Below are 22792 nucleotides of genomic sequence, written 5' to 3' on the forward strand. Positions count from 1 at the left end.
TTGGCACATCTTATGTACTGATCTGTATAGTCACAACTCCTGCACCAACTCCCCTGTACTGCCCGGTTACTTACCGGTAATACACATTACTCCGAGTCCTGGTCTCCCCGTCCCATTCCTGATAAGTGAGCAGCTAGTCTGCTCCACAGAAACCCCTACCTAGCTGAGCTGTTTGCACTTCCCCGTAGGATGACGTCACCATCATGTGACTATAAAGGGGGAAGTGCATCCATTAATCATCCTGAAAATACCAAAGAAAACCAGAACGAAAAAACAAACAATAACCCAAAGATAAACCCAAACCAGGGAGGGAGGGAAGGGCTCAGGAATGGGACGGGGAGACCAGGACTCGGAGTAAAGTGTATTACCGGTAAGTAACTGGGCATTACCTCCTCGTCCTGTCTCCCCGTCCCATTCCTGATAAGTGAGCCCATACCCAAGCACACAGTGATTGTGAGAAAAAAACAGACCAGAAAGTATGAGAAAAAACAGGTCCATTTTAATCAATAGCAAACAGTACAGACTACAAATCATGTACAAAAGACAGGACACAAGTCCCAAAAGCAGCAGAGGCCGCCAACCCCAACTGAAGACGGATACGTGCAACAAAAGCACGGGTAGAAGCCCATGTGGCAGCATTGCAAAAGTCCCTCAGAGAGGCCCCTTTGAACATGGCCCAGGAGGAAGAAACACTCCGAGTCGACCGACCCTGAACCGAAGAAGGCAGGGGACAGTGGGCAGAAACGTAAGCAGCAACCACAGCGCCCCCGACCCAACGAGACAAGGTGGACAGAGAAGGGCGAAGCCCCAGACCCGACAGCCCATAGGTGACGAACAGGGAATCCACCTTGCGAAAACCATCCGCACGCTCCAAGTAGATGCTGAGAGCCCTCAGCACATCTAATGAATGGAGGAGCACCTCCTCAGGAGAAGAAGGAACCTGAAAAAACACCGGGAGAACAATATCCTCCTGACAGTGAAAGGAAGAAACCACTTTAGGAAGAAAGAACTGTCTCGGACGGAGAATGACCCTGTCAGCGCAGAATCGTAAGAAGGGGGGAGAAGCCATCAGAGCATCAATCTCACCAACCCCCCGCCCAGAAGTAATGGCCACCAGGAAAATAACCTTCGCAGAAAGGAACTTTAGGGCCACGGAGACCAACGGTTCGAAAGGAGGACCTGTCAAAGCCCGCAGAACCAAGGGAAGATCCCAAGGAGGCACAGGTGAACGGGACACAGGACGCTGAAGCAAGAAACTCCGCAGAAGGCGAGCCACCAACGGGGAGATAGAGGAAACAGAGGAACCCCGCAAGGCAAGAATGGCAGCCCACTGCACCCGTAGGGAAGACACCGCAAGCCCCAGGACGAAACCATCTCTTAAGAAGTCCAGTATCACAATGGCCACACAGGAGGCAGAAGAGAGACCCTACCCTAGACACCAAGTGGAAAAACACTTCCAGTGGCAGGCATAAGAATGCAAGGTGGAAGGATGCCTGGAAAACTGAAGACATTGGGCAACCTCCATCGAGCAACCCAAACTAGTAGACTCAACCTCTCAAGTGCCAACCCCCCAGCCGGAGGCGTCGCAGGGAGGCAAGACTGAGAAGAGGAGCCCGCAGGGGGGAGGGAGACAGGGGAAACCTCCAATGAGGGCAAACAGAGAAGGCCAGGAGAAGGGGGTACGAAGACCGCCGGAATCACCAGGAGAACCTCCGCCCGATCCCAACAAATTTTCCCGAGGACCCTCGGGAGCAAGGCAAATGGAGGGAAGGCAAACAGCAGACCCCTCGACCAAGGAATCGAGAAAGCAACGGAAGCCCACGCCAACGGAGAGGGAACAATGCCGCAAAACCTAGGAAGAAGGGCGGACACCTCCGAGGCAAACAGAACCAGCCAAGGAAGGCGGAACCGGAGGACAACAGGTTGAACAGAACCGGGGACAGACAAAGGGACACCGAGGAGGGGAACTCCCCGCACGAAGAATCCGCAGGCCCTTTCTCCTTCTCCGGAAGACAGACCGCCGTCAGAGACAAGAGATGCGACTCAGCCCAAAAGCTGAACACCCGGGACAGGAGAAACAGAGCACGACACATGCCCCCCCCAGGTGACGCACTTAAGAACGAACCACCTGAATGTCCGTCTGCACAGAGACCGGGACCACCGACACTGAGCCCAGGAGGCACCCAGAACGGCACCCCACTCCAAAGCACAGGCATCCGTGGACCACACGACCACAGACTGAGGAGGAAGAAGACCGAACCCCTGGGAAAGAGAGAGAGAGAGAACAACCCCCACAGGAGAACCGCCCGAATCCCCGGAGCGACAGAGATCAGAGACTCGCAGTCCAAGGAGGCAGGATCCCAGTGCGACAGAACATGATGCAACAGGGGGCACAGACGCTGCCCGGCCCAAGGAGGGAGATGCAGAGCGGACGCCAACTGCCCCTGACACCGCAACCAGAGAAGGGCAGACACCCGGGTCAGGGAAAGAAGCCGGGTAAGGAGATGAAACAAAGTCAACCGGCGCCCCCGGGAGAAGAACACCATGCCCAGGTCCATTCGGAAGAGAGTCCCCAGGAACATCAGGGACAGAGAGGGCACCAGGGAGGACCACCGGTGGCTGACAAGGAACCCAGCAGAAGACACACCCGGCCCACAACCGATAGAGCCAGAGGGGCCAGGAGCAAGGTGAAAACCCTGGGAGCTGAAGACAGGCCGAAAGGCAGCACACCGAACTGAAAGCGAAGGGTCCCCACAGCAAAACGCAGAAAACGCTGGTCATCCGGATGGACAGGAACGTGCAGACACGCATCCAACAGAACCAGGGATGGCAGGAAGCCACCCGGAAGGACCAGAGGCAGGACGGACACCATCCAGACTGGACGACGGAGGACGAAGCGAACGACCCGCTTCAGATCCAGAACAGGACAATGAACCGAAGAGTACCTCCTGGAAACCAGAAAGAGGATTGAGTAGCACCCCAAGCCCCACACCAGCGGAGGAACCCACACAACAGCCCCCAACACCAACAGGAGTTGCACACCTGCCAACAAACAACTCTACGCAGAGGAAGAAGGGGCAGGGGAGTCTGTACAAAACCCGGAGGAGAAGGAGAGGAAACCTAACTGGCAACCCTCCGAAACAGTCTGAACCGCCCAGGCATCCGGAACCGACAACCACTGGGCGCGGAAGGACTGGAGGCGACCACCAACCGGCAAAGGCAGACAGTCACCGAGAAGAGTAGGAAGCGGGGGTGGTAACACCGGCAGCGGAGCGGGGCTTGGCACTTCCTGGGCCCCCGGCCACGATCTCTGCCACGAAAAGGTAGAGAAGCGCCACGAGCAGGAGGCCCAAAACGCGACGGTAACCAAACCCACGACCCCGAGAATGAGGGCAGACCGGAGCCAAGAGCCTGCGGTACCCAGCGGACCGTTCGACCATACCCTCCAGCTGAGGACCGAACACCCTGGAGCCCACAAAGGGAAACAAAAGGAGGACCGACTCCTGGGAAGAATCCCCCTACCAGGAATGCATCCAAACATGACGACTGGCAACAACGGAAGCGCCAGAAGCAGTCCGATAGTGAACGCACCCGCAACTCCATCAGAGACAAAAGAGGCGTGGTATCCTCGCCGTTGTCTCATCAAAACTGACAGGGACAGGAAATCCATAAGGACCATATAGGAAGAATCCGTATTCGCCCAGACAGAAACTATAGAAGCAGCACAGGAACGCCACCATGCCCCCTCTCCACAGCGTCCGCAGGAAGGGCGTACATAGAAATGACCACACCCTGAGAGGAAAAGCCAGCCATCAAATCCACAACCTGCACAGCCTGAGGGAACTCAGTAGCAAAACCCCCAAGAAGGTAACGCCGGGACAGGAAATGAGGAAAAGAAGACATGACCACCTCCTTCCATACACGAGACAGCACATAGCGTACCGCCTCGTGCAAAGGAAAAAAGTCAGGAGCAGGCAGGACACACTGCGCAAAAAAGACAGTCTCCGCCGGAGGAGAAAAAGTCCAAATAGGACCGCACATGGGTGAACAGTCCAGCGAGCTCAGCACCCTGAACAAACCACGTACACCCCCCTCACCAACAGGACCAATGACATCCCCAGCAGCAGCCTGCGGAATCAAAGAGACACGAGGCACCCTGGGAGGAGGTCCAGCCGCGTGCCAAGCCAGGAAAGCAGCAGCCACAGCCACAACAACAAGCATTGGAAATGCAATAGGTCTCGCATTATAAAAGTTGGAGCTATTGGTCTTGTAAATGACAAATATTTTATTTATTTGTTAGTTTTTAAAATAGCTAAATTGATATCTTTGTCATTTACAATGCCAATAGTTATAACTTTCGCGAATGTGACACCTATAGCATTTGGAATGCAACATGTTTTGTATTTACGTGACTTAGATGGCAGCTCTGGTCGTTAGGCCACATCTCTAGAGAGCAGGAGAGTGCAGCAGGGGAGAGAAGCACTGCAAGGGGTGTCGGAGGATAGGGGGGGCAGCTGGGGTTCTTGGTGCTGGCTTCACTGGCCCGGGACCGTGGGGGTCGGTCCTAGGCTAGCTTGTGGGTTGGTGATGGGCGGAGTAGGGGCAAGGGGTCTTGTGCTGCACGCAGGCAAGGACATCGCGGGGTGGCAAGTAATTGTGAAAGTTACCGTTTAAAGGGAAGGACGAGGCGGATATTACATGTGTAGCAACATCATATTGTTGGAGGTCACTGGTTGGTGAAGAGGCACGCAAGGTATACTGGAGGGATTAGGCATATATTTGTGAGTACGGAGCTGGTGGGGGCTCCCAGCAGAGGCGACCAGTAAATGGAGCGATTAAGGCATAGAATGTCATTAAGAGCGGTCCCAGTGAAATGTACGGGTGGTTGGGCTCGGGTGATAGCAGGGTGCAAAAGAGAAACTGTGGTAGAAGGAAAGGGCGCCAAAGGGATTGGGGGGATGGGGCACCAACGCAGGCAGCCACAGAAGACCCGGCGTAAGGGGTAAGTGGTAGGAAAAAGGGGTCGGCAGAGTAAAGGAATTGGTAAGACAAGGAGAATAGGGAGGGCGCATCAGCTGCGGGGTGCGAAGGTTAGGGGCTCTGCTGGGAGGGAGGGGGGGCTCAGGGAGGGACGAAGGGGTGGGGGGGCAGGACAGGCAGCGATACGGAAGGAATGGAGGAAGCTCGGGCATAGAGGGGTCCAGCGGGCATAGAGGGGCCCAGCGAGGCTACCAAAGAGCAGAGGCATGCCGACAAGAATGGCATACACAGGCCGGCAGAGAGTGACTGACGAGAGCACAAGCAGTGGCCCGGAAAGTGAAGGGTGCGGGGCGTCGGAGAACCTCGAGGAGGGAAGGCAGATAAGGGGAGGGGGGAGGAGAAATGCGACGTGCGTGTGAGGGAAATGGCTGATGACATGGGGGAGTGCGCTGAAACTTTCGAGAGGATCGAGTGCTCAGGCAGTTGTGAGTAAAAAGTACGGGAAGACGGAGGGCATTTCTGTGGGGAGGGGGGAGAAGAAATGCGACACGGCGGGCAGGGGAGGGGGCGGAGCGGGGAGAGGGAACAGACGGAGGGAAGGCAGATAAGGGGAGGGGGGAGGAGAAATGCGACACGGCGGGCAGGGGAGGGGGCGGAGCGGGGGCCTGGAGTGCGAGGGGTTTTAACATATGGCTGGGGAGTTGCAAAGACCGTAACACGGCGGGCAGGGAAGGGGGCGGAGCGGGGAGAGGGGAGAGGTGCGACACGGCAGGCAGGGGAGGAGAGTAGGAGGAGGAGGGGGGAGGAGAGTAGGGGAGGCACGGCCTAGCGGCCGTGCAATCAAGAAGTGAGGGGGCGGAGCTGGGGGAGGCAGTGAGAGAGAGAGTAGGCAAGGCAGGCGGCTGGGGGCATGTGCACGCGCTTTTAAGCTCAATGCGCAACATGCACTGCAAGGAATCGCCACGATTCCTTGCAAGTTGGTTAAAGAGTGGATAAGCCCCCATAGTCTCGCAAGCTCGATGCGCATGCGCATCGACAGGCGAGACCTAAAAAGGATGCGCAGGACAACAAGAGGGGTAGCAGAGAATGAAGCCCCTGAAACCATGACAGCAACCAGTCCAGACTCAAACACCAAAAGCAGGCAGAAGCAAGGACCAAAATGCCACCAGGAAGGACCCCATTGAAAGGACACAAAGTCCCGAGGACCTGGACTCACACGAGTGCAGGTAAAAGGAGGCCAGAACAATAAAAACCCAGCCAAACGCTAAAACAAAGCACAGGAAATCCAGTGCACCTCAACCTCCACAAGCAGAAACCCCCGCCCGCTAAAGCAGGGCCCATCGGGGACTGCCAACACCAAGGAAACAGCCGCTGAAGCAGGCCCAGCAAACAAGGTGAGTGAGGACAGGCAGAAACGGCCGCTAACGCGAGCCGCGCATGAAAAGCACAGACCGCCGGCATTGAAAACCAGGCAGCACGAGGGGGAGGGAGAAATAGCATAAAAGACACAAAGGGCGGCCGCTAAAGCAGGCCGCCGAAATACAACAGAAAAGCCAAAAGAAACTTACCCATAAGAAGGCAAACCTCCAGCACAGCCAGGTAACAGGCAACTGTGTTCGCAGAAAAAAAAGAACAGGATGATTAATGGATGCACTTCCCTCTTTATAGTCACATGATGGTGACCTCATCCTAGGGGGAAGTGCAAACAGCTCAGCTAGGTAGGGGTTTCTGTGGAGCAGACTAGCTGCTCACTTATCAGGAATGGGACGGGGAGACCAGGACGAGGAGGTAATGGCCTGCATACTCACATCTTCTGCACTCGCCTGCATATTTCCATCTACTGTACTGGCCTGCACATTCACATCTCATGTACTGATCTCTCTGTATATTCACATCTACTCTACTTGTCTATATAGTCACATATCTTGCACTAATCTGAGTAGTCTGTGCACCCCATATATTTACCAACATTTCGTTTGCTTGCTTAGCAGAAGGCCTCCTGCACAGCGAAAGTGATGCTGTGTGTACCTATCCTCCATGTAAACGTGTATACAACTCTACCTTTACATACAACGTTAATGGTGCTTTTAGTTAAACAAATCATGCTAGCAGTCAGTTCACCCATACCTGTACTGCATCACTTACATAAACACCCCCACCTCCCAAAATGGAAAGCTAGTAGCCAAGGTTACAAATGATTCGACTTGCATACAGGCCGACTTCACGTGACTATGGGCAGCACCATTGCATGTGTGATGGCATTCCTTCTCGCACCATACTCATGTAAAATACCATTGCATGGCATGGGGGAGCGAACATCCAGTAACTGCCCACTGCTGTTTATGATCACATATGTGCAAGGGCTTATGATGTATTTCAATGCTGCAGTGTCGAAACACAGCTCCTTTCATTCTTTGTCTGGAATCACAGGATGTGGAGCAGACGCCGAGACTCAAATAGGTTTCCCAGTAGCAAGGTCGGCAGCTCTCACCGTAATGCCAAGTCATGTTGGACAGCAGCCCGTGTTGGTGTACAACATGTCTAAAAAACATTGACAAAGCCAATAGATCTCGCATAGGCAAAACCTATCGGCTTTATCATTGTTTGTTTATTTTGACAAAACTCTTACATTTATACCTGTGCATACTTATGCATGTACTTTACTTTACAGATCGGGTGCTATTTGTTTAGGGAGATGGGGTCCAACACAAAACCCTGCGGTAGATGCAATGGTCCACTGAGGCTTCAGTTCAAGATTCCCTCTGTCTAGGAGCATGACCATACATGTTAGCTTCATGTGCCTGATGGACCATAAAACACAATTCAAGATAATTATATTCTGCTATATACAAAACTATGTTTCCGTAACTTGCTTACAAAGTCATTGGTGTTATGTTGCACAGAGAGCATACCTAGAGGAACAGAGCCATTCAAGACTAGTACATAACATATTTAGATCCATAAATTTGCATATATTCTTTCAGTTTACAAAATGCAACATTAAAATACAGATAATTGCATTCTTGGGTCCTGCTAAGAGAAGCAATTTCAGCTTTTTTTGTCTGACCTTGTACACAGGTTAAGCTGTCGAGCTTGGCTATTTCTCCAAAAACATTCATACATAATAAACATACAAAATGAGGCTTCGCCTATTGGTCTGCGGGCTTCATCGATTAGCCTTTCATCATCATCGTCATCATTATCATCATCATCACCAAATGCATGGCACAACTGAAAGGCTTGTTATTTTAATAAAATCTCTTGTAAAACAGCGACATCAGTGTTTTCGTATTTACATTTTTTATTGCAAAGGTATGGCAGCAAATTTTATTTATGTTGTAGCATTTATTGTTTTGTAGAATATGCTTGCAATAACAAAATAACTATTGTACTAGCTTATGAAGGCCTGAACGTTTGGCAGTGCAAATGCTTGTCTTCTCAAAAGCAACATTAAACCTTTTTTTTAATTTGCCATCTTCAATTTTAAAGGTTCACTCCACTTCATGTATAGTAGACTTCAAATGAGTGTTCTATTATGCAATACATGATACTTGACCCCCATATTAGAGGACAGCCACTTAAACATGGGGATGATGACATCACACTATGGATCCTGATAGCAGTCTCTTTGCAGCATAAGACACAGCACATGGGGCCATATGTATCAAGAAGTCATTTTGCGATTCTCAAACAGCGATTTTTGCGAATCGCTATTTGAGAATCGCAAAATGCTATGTATGTCGGATTTGCAATAAATTTTGCGAATCCTACATATTTCTTAATTGCAAATCGCAAATTGCGATTTGCAATTAAGGAATATCTACACATTCATTCCTACTGGGAAGACATTCTCAATTTGCGATTAGCAATTAGCAAATTGAGAATGCAATTTCAAGGGTGCAGGGGTGTCAAAAGGACACCCTGTTGCACCCCTGAAATAAGCATGGGTGCACATGTGGCGCACCTACATGCCCTTAGGGCATGCATGTGCTTCACATTGCACTTTGAACAATGCAAAAAAGTGCATTTTTCAAAGAAATCGCAAATTACCTCCAACTTGAAGTTGGTGGTAATTTATGATTCCTTAAGGCCAAATTGCACTTTTTTGGTGCTTCTTACATTGCATTTAAGGAATCGCAAAATTTGCGATTCCTTAAATGCAATCACAAAATAAGGAATTGCAAAGTTAGCTTTTCCTTATTTTGCCTTAATAGATACCATTTGGCAAAATTGCATTCGCAAACGCCGAAATTCTGCTCATTTCGGCATTTGCGAATGCAATTTTGCTTGATAAATATGGCCCATGGAGAAGTAAAGACTGTGAATTGAAAGCCAGGTATATCCTAAGTGGATCAGTGAGGGTGCCATGTTCCCTAATTAAAGCAGTAACATTGATTCATCTACCCTCTGGTTGGGTAGTAAAAGGAAGCCATAATGGAGTCGCAGTGTGCCCATCATACCCTAAGGCCCTGATGCCACTGCGCATTCTTTGCCAAAGAAATTGATCCAGCGCCCCTATAAAAATTCTGTCTCAAACAACACTACCCACTTCCTAATACTCACCATACTATAATATCACCACACATGGCCCATATGACCGAGACAGAAATTGAGCAACTGAATCAGGTGGCCTAATTAATCAAACTGTCTAAATTTATATGTACTTTATATACAACTGCAGTATAACATTTTAACCATTAGTAAATAATGAAAGCATTTAATTAAGCCACTTTTGGCCAATGAATCAACTGATGGTAACGACTAAATTAATCAAGACCAGCTTGACGTTTAAAGTCTTTTATTTTTAATGTTAAAGCATTTAAATTCAAATCACTTTATCAGCTCATTTTATTATTTGCAATCATTTTAATTAAATCAGTATCTTTTTATTCAGCTTAATGGCACAAATGACTGGCATTTCAAAATTGCTCAAAATCATGAACTAAAACAAACATAAACCTAATTCCCTAAGTTAAGCTTTCTGACTGGAAAAGGAAAAGACATTTAAATGCATCAATAAATCTTACGTGCCCCAAGAAATCGGACAGCACTTCGCCCTCAGGAACAATCAGCCCCGCTCCTCTCAAGGGGCTAAGTCTTTATACCTTTCTAACTCACTAATCTAACTAAAATGTTATTATTTAATGTCTTACAGCAACCTGATTGGTTGCTAGTCGTCAGACCATCGTGAGGCCACTTTTTCAAAACACCAAAACGCCATTGCCATTGTCCTTTCACATGAAGCGACACCAGTTTCCGAGGTTTGTAACATTTTACTGAAAACAGTTCACAGTTTCCTCCATAGCTCGGCCGATCCGCCACTTGTCACTTCCTTAGCCTTGGAAAAATAACTTTTCAGAGCACATCTCGCACAATAGTTCTTGTTCAGACTTCAATTTATTCAAAGAAATGTCTTTATGGAAGAGCTTTCCATCATGGCTGTGCTTGGCTCATCTCTGTCAGGCTAACCAACATTCTCCATAAATCACAGGCCTCAAGCCTTTCTCTCGGGCTAGTATTCAAACAAACACAAAAGAATAATTAATTCAGGTTCTGAAAGTCATTCTGTTACCCACCCACCATTGCTAATGTTAACCCATTAGTATATGTCACCTAGCAAAAGCACAAAGAAAAGCGGCATTTTAAAATCTACCATTCTTCATAAAGTCTAGCAGGTTTCTTCATATATCTGATAAAGATAAACAGACACAACATAGACGAAAGCACATATAAAATAAGCACATGCCATTAATTATTCAGCTGCATTAATGTTGACAAAGACAAAAGGACAAACAAAACAACGTTAGTTATTTATTATAAAACATACTTACAAATGCAACATAAAGCACATAACGTTAGTCCTGTGTAATGGTGTATGCAATTTTACACTAGATTGGTTTAGTTTTACAAATCATGCAAAAACCCATTAATATATTAAATCAAGTTATGGGAGACTAACATCACGAGCCAGAATAAAATCATTTCTGAAACTCGCTCCATCAACTCCCTCATCTGGTGATTTCAAAATCACCAAACAACACCCAAAATTTAGAAAATTTTGAACCAAATTTAGAGACGTCACATTTTGACTTCTTTCAGAATTAGTCTCCATAAACCCCTGTCTCAGCAGTTTGTGCAATACTCTCACATTGAACCCTTCGCATCTCCTCCAATTCAATTTCCTTCTCCTGTTCCTTTCTAAGTTTATAAATCCTCCTCTTTTCCCTCTGATGCTTCTTCCTCTTGTGGATCATGCAACTAATTTTTATCAGAAGTATCACCATAATGATGACAATTACTGGACAGAGCACTTTGCCAATGATTGAACTGCCAATCTCTGTAAACCAATCTTTAATTGCCTCAATCCTTTTGCCTAATCGTTCGGTGAAATTTTCTTCTTCCAGGGGTTCTATTTCTGCGTGAAATTCAGTGATATTCTTAATAAGTGTCTCAATATTCCGACTCTTGTCAGGAATATATGTACAACAATGCTGGACATGTAAAACCCCACAGACTCCTCCCTCTTTTGCAAGCAGAATGTCTAATGCAAGACGATTCTGCATAACCATGCTTCTAGTAGCAACAAGTTCTGTGTTGACTAATTGAAAACCACTTGCAGTATCTGTTGACAATCTGTCTACAATTGTGGAAACCTTTCTAATTTTAATTGAATTCATAGTTATTCCTACCATGGGAATGATTGCACCAAAAATGTCTCCCATGACTTCTGTAAAACTTTCCCTCTTAAACCTGTTCAGGTGTTCACCAAATTCAAAGGTACCTTTCGCATTTCTGTCAACATGAAAAATCTTTGGAAAAACTAATCCAAGGTAGCACGTCCCATACTAATGGTCAGGGAGGCTAAAATACGCCTTGTTACCACAGATAAAATAAATTCCAGGAAAAATAGGATCTTTTCCACCTTTAAATCCCCATCCCCCTATGATACGATAAGTATCCTCACATTGACCAGCACCAATGAAAAAGTTATCATAAAGTGTGTTATCTCTTCTAATGCAAAATTTACCACTAACTGGTTCATCAATGTGAATAGCTGCATTTGTATTAACACTGTCATATAGTTACTGCTTTTCTATATATTGCGTTAAGTTAGCATGAGTTTATCAAATGTTTAAACAACATATTTTCCTTCGGCTTCAGTTTGCACACGACACATAATTGTTATTGTAGCTTTCAACCTAGACGAAAGATGTGATTTATTTGAGAATAATATGTTATTGCTCTGATATCAGTTGTGCTTGGTACACTTGGTACAAGCACACCCTCTAAGAATAACCTAACACAAGGTTGCTGGGAGGCCTGATCCTCGCACCACATCAGACATAACACAAATAATGTTGCTGCCAACATTGGGCTCTAAGCGGGTTTAAGATAGAGTTACTGAGAATGCAAAAACACACTTGATCGTGCTTCGCATGCAGAGAGCTGGTAGCTGATGATGTGATCTTCTCCTACTGACATTTAGAGGTATGGGCCCGCCCTGCTAAAACCCAAATGAGACCTTCTTAGATATAATATAGTATGCTAAATAGGGTGCGCGAAAATATAGGTGATACAGATTTCTATTGATTTTTGCATTATAATATGCTATCACCGTTCGCTTACTATGGATTAGTGACTATGCTGATAACTCTGATTTTTATAATATGTATTCTGGTATTATATAAGATACTGCGTTTAAGAACCTTGCATTGAAAAATAAATATTTCAAACTTGCACGTGTGTTCTTTTACTCCCCGTTGTGGTTTGAAATGATTACAGAGCGAAAGAGTGTTCATGTGTTCCACGATACCTGAGGTAACCCAAGTTCATGTTCTGGTTTGTCTAAGTCATTGGGAGTTTGTTATGACCAATGAGACACTGTAGCTAGTTCGGTAAGGGGATTTTGGATACTAAGGTGGGTTTTGGGTCACCCTAATTCACCGAGGTTCCTGATCTCTGTGCACAGTTCTGTGGGAGAACGGAAACCCTGCTACATGGCACCCATACGTTGTTGGCCTTATATCATGACACTCGAGTAGTATATCATTCAAACCTTAACCCCTTCATTCCCGTTTCCGGAAAACGGTGGTGTCTGAAAAACCTACCTATTTTTGAAATAGGTCTTTTCAAGCTTGAATCTATCTAAAACGGTTTCCTTGAATTGCTACCCAGTTGTGCTACAAAGTAATCTTTGTTTTTTCACGTTCCTGTGCAGTCATGGCACAAGCCGTGGACATCCCGCAGCAAAGTCGCATTGCGGTGCCTGATCATTTGCGGACTTATGATGTACCTTTGGAAGGCTTGGCTGTGGTTCTGGTGGTGAGTGCGGAACATGCTTACCCGTACGAACTGTTTTATTTGTGGGTGACGTTTCCAGCAGTGGACGCAAATTCTGGTGTGTTCCACTCGTACACTGCGTCACCTGTACCTGCTGAATATGCTCCGTACAGAGCACAGGAAGTACCTATTGATGTTTGGCAGCATGGAGTTTGGTTTGGTGGCGCCCTACCCCACTCTTTAACCGCTCCGAGGTTAGGTCCATTGTCCATTCCGGGCACAAATTGGCCCGCTTTGGCTGGATTTACTCCTCACCCTAATCACGCCACTTGTAACTTAGCTGACCTTAGGCGACTTCATGTAGTCGCCATTGCCGTGATTAGAGCCCTTGTGCCTTACATGAGTCGTAATGTTCACGGGGGTGCCCCCAGAGGTGCGGCCCTTCCAGCAGGGCAGGCTGGTTTGAAAATCAGTCCTGTCATGGTGAATTCCGTTATGGGCAAGAAGCCCCTAGATAAGGATGATTATCCTTTTTGGCTTGCCGAGAAATTTGACCAGCTGGAGGCGGTGTTTCCTAATACGACTCCTGGTGAAAAACCTCGGATTCTTACGCTTAGTTTGCCGAACGATTTGGCCCCTGAACTTGTTGACTGTGAGACCTGGGGTAAGACTTTTGCGGCTGTCTTTGGCTCCCCGTCTGTGTCCAATCTGTCTACGGTCCTTAAACGTGTTCAAGATGATCACGGGCCGGAATCGGCTGTTGAGTTGGGTATGCGCCTGTGTGGCTCCTTTGATGTGGTTTGCGATCTGATCCTTGCGAATGTCAAGGGGGATGCAGTGAACTTTCAGGTGGCTAACGCTTTGGCGCTGGTTCCCAATGCCGAGAAACCCCGACAGTTAGCGAGGATTATTGTGGCGGCTTATAAAACAGTGGGCCGCAATAGTAAGGGTAATAAGCCTTTGAACAGCTCAGGTGGGAGCTTGCCAAGCTAGAGGCTGAGAGGGCCTTGTTCAGGGAGAAGGTAGCCCAAGAGAGTAGGTTACCCCCTGAGTGCATGTGTAATTGTCTGGATTCCCCAGGGAGGGTGGAGTCCAGTGGTGGCAGCTTTTTAAGTGTTGGTGTTGACAGTCCCACTCCCAGTTCCCCGAGTACGGTTCCTGTTTCCCCCGCAGAAGAGTTTGGGTTGAAGTTCAGGAGACTTAGGAAACTGCCTCATCAGTCTTGGGAAGACTTTGAGGATGAGTGTTGTGGAGCACTGTTTGATTGGGAAAAGGCTCACGTGAACGACAAGTCTGGCGGTCACAGAGCACCTGCTCAGTTATTGTGTGCCAGAGTTGCGCCAGCACCTGTTGAAGTTTGGATCGTTTAGTGCATGTGAGCTTGCAGCGGAAGCGGACCGATGGGAGAGTGCAAGAGGTTCCTTAGCGCCGCTAGTGAGTGATTCCAATAATAGTGGGTCAGGTTTTCTCCAACCCAGTGTGGTGGAGGAGGGTGAGAGTAGCCCAGCTAGGTCTCAGTATAGTGAGGAGGGTGTAGGGGCTTGCTGTCTGTCTCAGTGGAGCGGAAGTGAGTGTGAGACCGAGAGTCCCCAGATGCCCGAAGCCCTGCCTCAGAGCCTGGATGGTTTCTTTAGGGAACACCAGGGTGGGGACCTATGCTTACCTGTTAGTCCACTTGAGGGAGATCTCCTAGTGTGTGGAGGACCTGGAGCATCTGTGAGCGAAGCTTCTGTAGTTGTGGAGTCTGGCAGTACTGCTCCAGTGGGGAGAGTACAGAAGTCCAGTGAGATGAGTGATTTGGCAGTGACCTGTGAGTCCTCAGAAGTCCTGGAGTGCCAGGCAGTGATTCCACCAAAGGTTCTAGACCGGAGGTTGGAGGTCCAGGTTCAGGGTTTGCCTGACCTGAAGGGTGGGAGTACTGTAACCAGTATCCTAACCAGTTCTTTCTCCAGAGGTACCGCCCTGGTTGGGAGGGAGCAGGACTCTGGAAGGGGGTGCAGAGGGTGGGAAAGCCCACCTCTGACCCCGGTACCACCTGAGGGGTTAAACCCTAGGGTGGGAGAGTGGTGTTTAGAGGGTACCCCTCGCAGGAGGAGGAGGAACCCTAGGAGAAGAGGTAAGGGGAGGAGAGCCTTCCCTGAGACTCCTGGTCCACCTAAGGTTGTAGACCCTAGGCTGGAGAACCAGTGGCAGTCTAGCCCTGTCTTGCAGACAGGAAGAGTGGAGCATGGCTGTTATGTGCCAGGGGTTACTACCCCCCACTTGGTGAGTTGGCAGGATCCAGTGGCACCTGGGTGGCCTAGGGCCTGGTCCTCGCCGAGGGCAGCTGGAGATTACCAGGGGGGTAATCCAGTGAGTCCCTACAGTAGCTTTAGAAAGAACCCTAGGGGTTCACAGTGGCGTAAAACAGGAGGGTGTCCCTGCAGTTGCGGGCCCGCGTCCGTGTTTTATCGCCCCAAGCAGGGAAGTCCATCACGGTGGTGATTGGTCTGCCCTGCGTTTTGGCTGGTAGGGGGTTGTGTTGGACTTGGCCCTTATGGCAGGTTCACCCCTAATCTTTTTGCTTTTTATCTGTGATATGCGTGGATGATTTTCTGGTCTGTGCGCACTTTTTCACTGTGTCCCAGAGTAAAGTGCGTGCATGTAGTTAGGCTGGCCTGCTCTCCCATAGGGATGCATGGGGAATGTCTGTGTCCCTAGTAATTCCTGATGCGTGGGGAGTGCATGCTCGAATTTGGTATGTGCGTGTTCGTGGGAATGAATGCTTCGCAATGATGTATGTTGCGTGAATGTGGCATGTGTAGAAATGCCATTTCTTGGACTTGGCATATTAATGAAAAATATGCCTGCAGTGTGATTGGCTGGAGCCGGCTGGTGAGCCTGGCTCCAGGAAGGCTGGATGGGTCTGCCCGGTGGTGAGTGTGAGATCAGCATGCTTGATGGCTTGGGAGGAGTGCACTTGGTCCCTGATGGGCCTGGACTTTCCCCGGACAATGCTGGCTCCACCCCCTGTAGTGCGACTGATGGCCCTAGCCCTGCCAGTGAATAGAGAGGGTGGTCGGGGTAAACAGAGTACTTCAGAACCAGCTGCAACTGGTTTTCCCCCCACCCTGCACCCTGAGACAAAGGGGTTTTCCTGTATAAGAAGGGGCTGTGTCCCCATGCAATTTGTCCTGTTCTTGGTTCTGCCTAGGATCTTACCAGAGGGGGCTGCTGCTGCTGCAGGGGCCAAGAGGACCGCCACTTGGCTGTCTCCCTGCTTGGAGACCCAGTGTGCTGGCTCTGGCCCTGCCTTGCCCCTCTGCCTGCCTCCAGACTCTGCTGGAGCTTTCCTGTGCCTGGAGGCACCCTGATGTTGATTTGTAGCGCTAGGAGCGCTTCCCTGGTGGCCCAGCGCCCCATAGCGCTTTGCTGACATTTCTAGCGCTGAGCGCGCTTTCTGTAGCCCCCTAAGCGCTTGGGAGCGCTTTGTGTGCAGCCGGTGCCCACCCGGCATCTGCCCGTCGGATTGTGCCGATTTGCCGATTTTCGGCATTAGCGAGTGCCCACCTCGCTTTATCTTTATTTTGGAGGCCGGTGCCCACCCGGCATTGCCCCGTTCTTTATTTTGTAAATACCTCGAGGGAGCCCACTCCTCGGGTACTGAGAAGCCGCCTGCCTACCTGGAACGGGCCGCCGCGCTGCCCGCGACGACCCAGAAGTCCCGCCTCCTGACCCCCAGGGCCGCGCTGCCATTGGCGGCCCCGGCGGAAGTCAGGCGGAGGGACGTCGAGACAAGGCCAGGCGGAGCGCGAGAGGAGCAGCCTGCTCCCGTGGCCGCGAGGCTCCCGAGTGAGGAGAGGAGCCCCGCGCCGGCTGCCGAGGAGACGCCTCCAGCCCAAGAGACCCGGTGAGTGCCTGGAAAGGGAGAGGGGCGTCGGGACACATTGCCGGTGTCCGCCCCTCCCCCGTAGCGCGACTTCGCGCTCGTGCAGATTGGGAGCCCCGAGGCTCCAGGGGCATTGATTAGTTCCTGAGTCCCCCGTGAGGGACTCCAACGATCGTGGGCATAAGTGTAAAGAGCCTGCGAGGCTCTGGTGGCATTTTGAATCTTTTGAGCCCAGAGAGAGGCTCCTCGCCTGTGCTGAGAGCGCTGAAGCTCTTTTTGTGCTTATTTCTTTGAGAGCCCTGAGAGAGGCTCTGGGGGCATTTTCATATTATCCTAAGAGCGCTGGAGCTCTATTTGTGCATTTTTGCTTGGCGAGCCCCTGAGAGGCTCCTTGCCCACCTTGATTCTTGAGCCCTCCTGGCTCCAACGTTGGGCATCTTATTTAACAACTGTCCAGCACTTAGTGGACAGTTGCCACGTTTAGGTTGGTGTGCTGTGCTGCCTGCACAGCTGCCCTGACACTGAGACTCAGGGCATTCCGCCCCTTTCGAGGCCAGTTGGCCTGAGGGACATTTATGAGTGTTGTGCTTTGTGCACCCCGCGCATTGTAATTTCTTGCTGTGTATGTAATTCTTGCGCATGTGTTCTAACCTGCATAGAGAAATGTTGATTCCTCTTACCTTTTCTAAAAGTAACCTGATTAGGTAGTCTTATGGTTATCCCCTTTTTGCTAAATGTGACCTGCACAGAGGATTGTTTAGGTTTATCCACTGTACTAAATGTGACCTGCACAGTGAAATGTTGATTCTGCTTACCTTTTCTAAAAGTGACCTGATTAGGTATTCTTATGGTTATCTCCTTTTGCTAAATGTGACCTGCATAGAGGATTAGTGATGTTTCAGTTTATGTTTAGGTTTCCTTCCCTTTGCTAAGAGTGAACTGCTTAGGTGTTGGTATTCCTTCCTTAGGTCCTAGTTACCTGCGTGATTTACCTACAGTGAGTTAGGGTTGCGTAGGAGGTCCTTACTGTTCCAGTGATTACTGGATGTGTGTTGCATTTATAATTTTGGTGCTACTCATTCTATGTTTACGACATAAGTGTATATCTACCAGTATTATTATCTAACAAGTGCCTACCCCTGACAGTGGTCCATGTGGCCCTGTCCTATACATAATTCCCCTTGTAAATTCTGCCCGTGCCTCTGGCACATTGTACAGTTTGCGTGTGTTATCTAATGTGTTGTTTATTATAATACAAAGGCTATTTTTTATATAACCTTGTGTGGAGTCTTTTCTTTGTGGTGGGCCTTGGGTGTTGTTGCTGGGGTGCGTGCGCAAATACTTAACTCATACCGCCTCCAAGTTTAGCCTAGACTGCTCGCGCCACGCTACCTAGAGGGCGAGTGGGGGTTGCCTTGGTGTGTGACTCCCCTGCCCTGACTTTAGAAATGGTGATCCCTGACTGACCTCGACGCGAGTCTTGGCCGGCCAGGGTCCCGTTTCTAACAGGTTCACACAAGTCAGACCTGATCCCCGTTTTGAAACTGATTATACTGTCACCACTTACTCTGTGGGGAAACTGTGTCAGACTTGGTTACAACATTCCACTTTAGCTGCAGTTAAACTACATCTGTCTCAGTTGACTGATAATGTGGATTTAAATGATTTTATAAAAGGCCCGGCTAAGGGTAGGTCTAAACGGTGGATTTATGCGGTTTACAATGAAATTTGGACATTTTCGCAAATTGAGGCTGCTAAGCGCCTAAGGGCAATTGACCAAGCAAATTTGGAAAAAGTGCTTTCAGTTGTCGATAACAGTATTAACATGCTTTCTTCCCGAATTTACACGTTGAACAATATTGTCTCTTCTGTAGTTGACATTGTGAATGATGAGGTGTCTGTATTGTACCATGGAAAAAATCAATTGCGTTCTGTGATGCAGTTTGCATGGACACTACAGACTCTTAAGGCGGGTCGCGTGCCCTGGAGTTACATGAACGTGTCATCCCTATTTGCCCCATTTAATTTGACTGACAAGCAGCGCATGCTTTCCATGCGAGATGCATCATTTTCTATGTTACACATTGAAAAGTTAGAATCTTTGCCCTTTTCTGTAGCTGAGGCTGCTGCTGCTACATGGCTTATCCATGGTGTTATTACGTTGCCATTTGCTTTGTACAAATTTACCAATTGCATGCGATATATTGCGATATGAACCACTAGGAAGTGCTTTCCTCCATGAGGCATGGTCTTTACCATACACGTACAGATGCCTGAAGGATGGAAAGGAAGTGAATCTGAATGGTGAAGAATGCACACAGTCGCCTGACTGTTCACTGATATGCAGACACATTCAGTTGCATGGTTCTTGTAATCAGGACCGGCCTAATTTAGCCTGTGTTTTAAAAGGCACACCAGTTCCTGCAATAGTTCCCACATTCACTTTATTGACAAACGGTAGTTATTTACTTTTGAATAACGAGGAGTGTTATGGGTTAATGGTCGGTATCGCCTATGTGGTTACTGTATCAGAACGTGTGGTGTGTTGTAAGAACGTGTTATATCCACCCACGCATGGGAATTCAGATGTTTCCATCTGGCCGCACATCCCAACCTTGAAAGCGGAGTTCAATGGTATGAGCAGAATAAGGGCTCTTTTGTCTCAAAAGGAAGTGGCCCTGAGCTCGGCCCGTGAAACTTATGTCCTTCACATAGCTAACACACGCACAGAGGTGCAGGCCCTTTTAAATACTGACTTGCCGTTTCATTTCTGCTAATTAGTTCATCAAATCTTTAATGCCTCCTCCACGTCTGGCTTAGCACATTTTTTTAAATTGGTTAGCAGTGGTCTCGTGACTACATTTGAAAAGATTTTTGGTGTCATCCCTGCTTTCTTCCATTCAATATTTTCGAGTTTGTTTGGCGGATTCCCTGTTTTGCTGGCTTTAGCTGCAGGCGTTTTGATATTATTCTGCTTCCTAAAACATGGATGCCCAAGCCAGTCAGCCCCTTCTGACACTGTTTCGCAACCAGATGCTTGATTACTATGGCACCCTGCCGCTTGCGACTTTGAGCACGGCATTTGGATTATCGTTTCGATTTTCCTATTTCACGTGTGTCCAGTCTGTGTTTCATTGCCTGATCTGCGATTTTGACTGGGCCATTGATTTGTGTCTCTGCTTGCCGTTATCTCCTGAAGTCGATTTTAATCACCTGATGGGCCCCGTAGTTGCTCACGAGTTGGTTTGTTCTGGTTAAAGGATTATGGCCTTGGCAGCGATGCATGGACTAATGGGTCAGTGGGACATCCCCGCAGCGGCGTATGAGTTTCTGGCACATAGCGTTCTTGAGAACCCACCGAGTTGTCCTCTGATATTGCTAGAGGGTCCGGTGCTGGAGGAACACGTATGTTCTTTCCCATTGCTTAATTGGATGGCTGAACTGTTTTCGGATGATGACAGTGATTTCATGTTGGAAGCTGTGGCTACCTATTTTGCATATTCTATCCACCCATGAGTGGCTTTGGAGACTTTCACTATACTGGCACGTGACTTTTTAGTAATTCTGAATGGTGCCTTTTCACTTATGGACATTCGACTTTTATATGTTCTAGGCCTATGATTTTATATTTGGCCTCAAGTTCAAGACTTTTATTACATTTTTGTTTGGCCACTATAGGCATTCATACATATTTTTGTATTGTTAATTTTTATATACATCTACATACATTTAGCTTGGCTCAATATTGTTGAACTCTGCTTTCATGTTATGCCTTTATTATAGTATTGGCTTGTTTTTTTTGACCGTCCTCGGATCATTGGGGGAGGTCATATAGTTACTGCTTTTCTATATATTGCGTTAAGTTAGCATGAGTTTATCAAATGTTTAAACTACATATTTTCCTTCGGCTTCAGTTTGCACACGACACATAATTGTTATTGTAGCTTTCAACCTAGACGAAAAATGTGATTTATTTGAGAATAATATGTTATTGCTCTGATATCAGTTGTGCTTGGTACACTTGGTACACTGTCTGCACACTAAGAACTGAACCCTCTAAGAATAACCTAACACAAGGTTGCTGGGAGGCCTGATCCTCGCACCACATCAGACATAACACAAATAATGTTGCTGCCAACATTGGGCTCTAAGCGGGTTTAAGATAGAGTTACTGAGAATGCAAAAACACACTTGATGGTGCTTCGCATGCAGAGAGCTGGTAGCTGATGATGTGATCTTCTCCTACTGACATTTAGAGGTATGGGCCCGCCCTGCTAAAACCCAAATGAGACCTTCTTAGATATAATATAGTATGCTAAATAGGGTGCGCGAAAATATAGGTGATACAGATTTCTATTGATTTTTGCATTATAATATGCTATCACCGTTCGCTTACTATGGATTAGTGACTATGCTGATAACTCTGATTTTTATAATATGTATTCTGGTATTATATAAGATACTGCGTTTAAGAACCTTGCATTGAAAAATAAATATTTCAAACTTGCACGTGTGTTCTTTTACTCCCCGTTGTGGTTTGAAATGATTACAGAGCGAAAGAGTGTTCATGTGTTCCACGATACCTGAGGTAACCCAAGTTCATGTTCTGGTTTGTCTAAGTCATTGGGAGTTTGTTATGACCAATGAGACACTGTAGCTAGTTCGGTAAGGGGATTTTGGATACTAAGGTGGGTTTTGGGTCACCCTAATTCACCGAGGTTCCTGATCTCTGTGCACAGTTCTGTGGGAGAACGGAAACCCTGCTACAACACCATTAAGCTTAGCATCCTCTGTTTGCCAAAACTTTGACTTAGCATGTTTGAGCACCTCATTTCTTTTGTAAATTGCTCTACTCTCCTCAACCATATTCAGAAAAGTCTTTTCTTCTGCTCTCATCTTGCATGTTAAATTGTTTCTATAAGCATATTCGTAATTAAGCTCATTAGTTACCAAAAAGAATTCCCTCATCTGCTTCGCAGGCTTGACTTTGTTTAAGCTATTTACAACTTTGAGGTTTGCAAAAACTTCGTCAAAGTCTGAGTAATAGTATTCTAACCGTCCTGTTTGATAAAACAAGCTAGCAATCACACTGCAAGTGATGCCGTACGTGAGGGGTAATATATTATAAGTAACCCCCTCTGAGACAGAAACAGGAAGCTTCACACAGACATAGCAGTCCTTTACATTCATGACTTTAACATACTCAGAAAAAAGCCTAAAAAATGAATTGCTAGAAAAATCTCCAACAGATCTATCTTGATGGATCTCTGGATTATGCTCAATAACTCTATTAGGCTTGCCAGCATGTTTTTCCTGTTTAGTCTCTGCCTTACTTGTCATATTAGCCTTAAATTTCTGCTTATCAATACCAAAAGGGTAAACAACAGCTAAAATTAACCAAACCAGTATTAAAAGAACCACACAAATTGAAGACATTTTGCAACATCTCCTCAAAATGGAGCACCTAGAAGTATCAGAACTAGGCATTTTAGAACGAGAAATCAAAAATCAAAACAAAAATTTAAAAAATTTGTGAATATTTGTGAATAATGTAAGTACTGTAAGTAATTAAACTAATATATATCTCCCCTTTATTTTTAAACTAACTTTCTAACAGCTTTTCTTTGACCTTGCGTCACATGAATGTGTCTTTCCAGCTAACAC

This window comes from Lissotriton vulgaris, chromosome 3_1, assembly GCF_964263255.1.
Source record: "Lissotriton vulgaris chromosome 3_1, aLisVul1.2, whole genome shotgun sequence".
Taxonomy (NCBI): Eukaryota; Metazoa; Chordata; class Amphibia; order Caudata; family Salamandridae; genus Lissotriton; species Lissotriton vulgaris.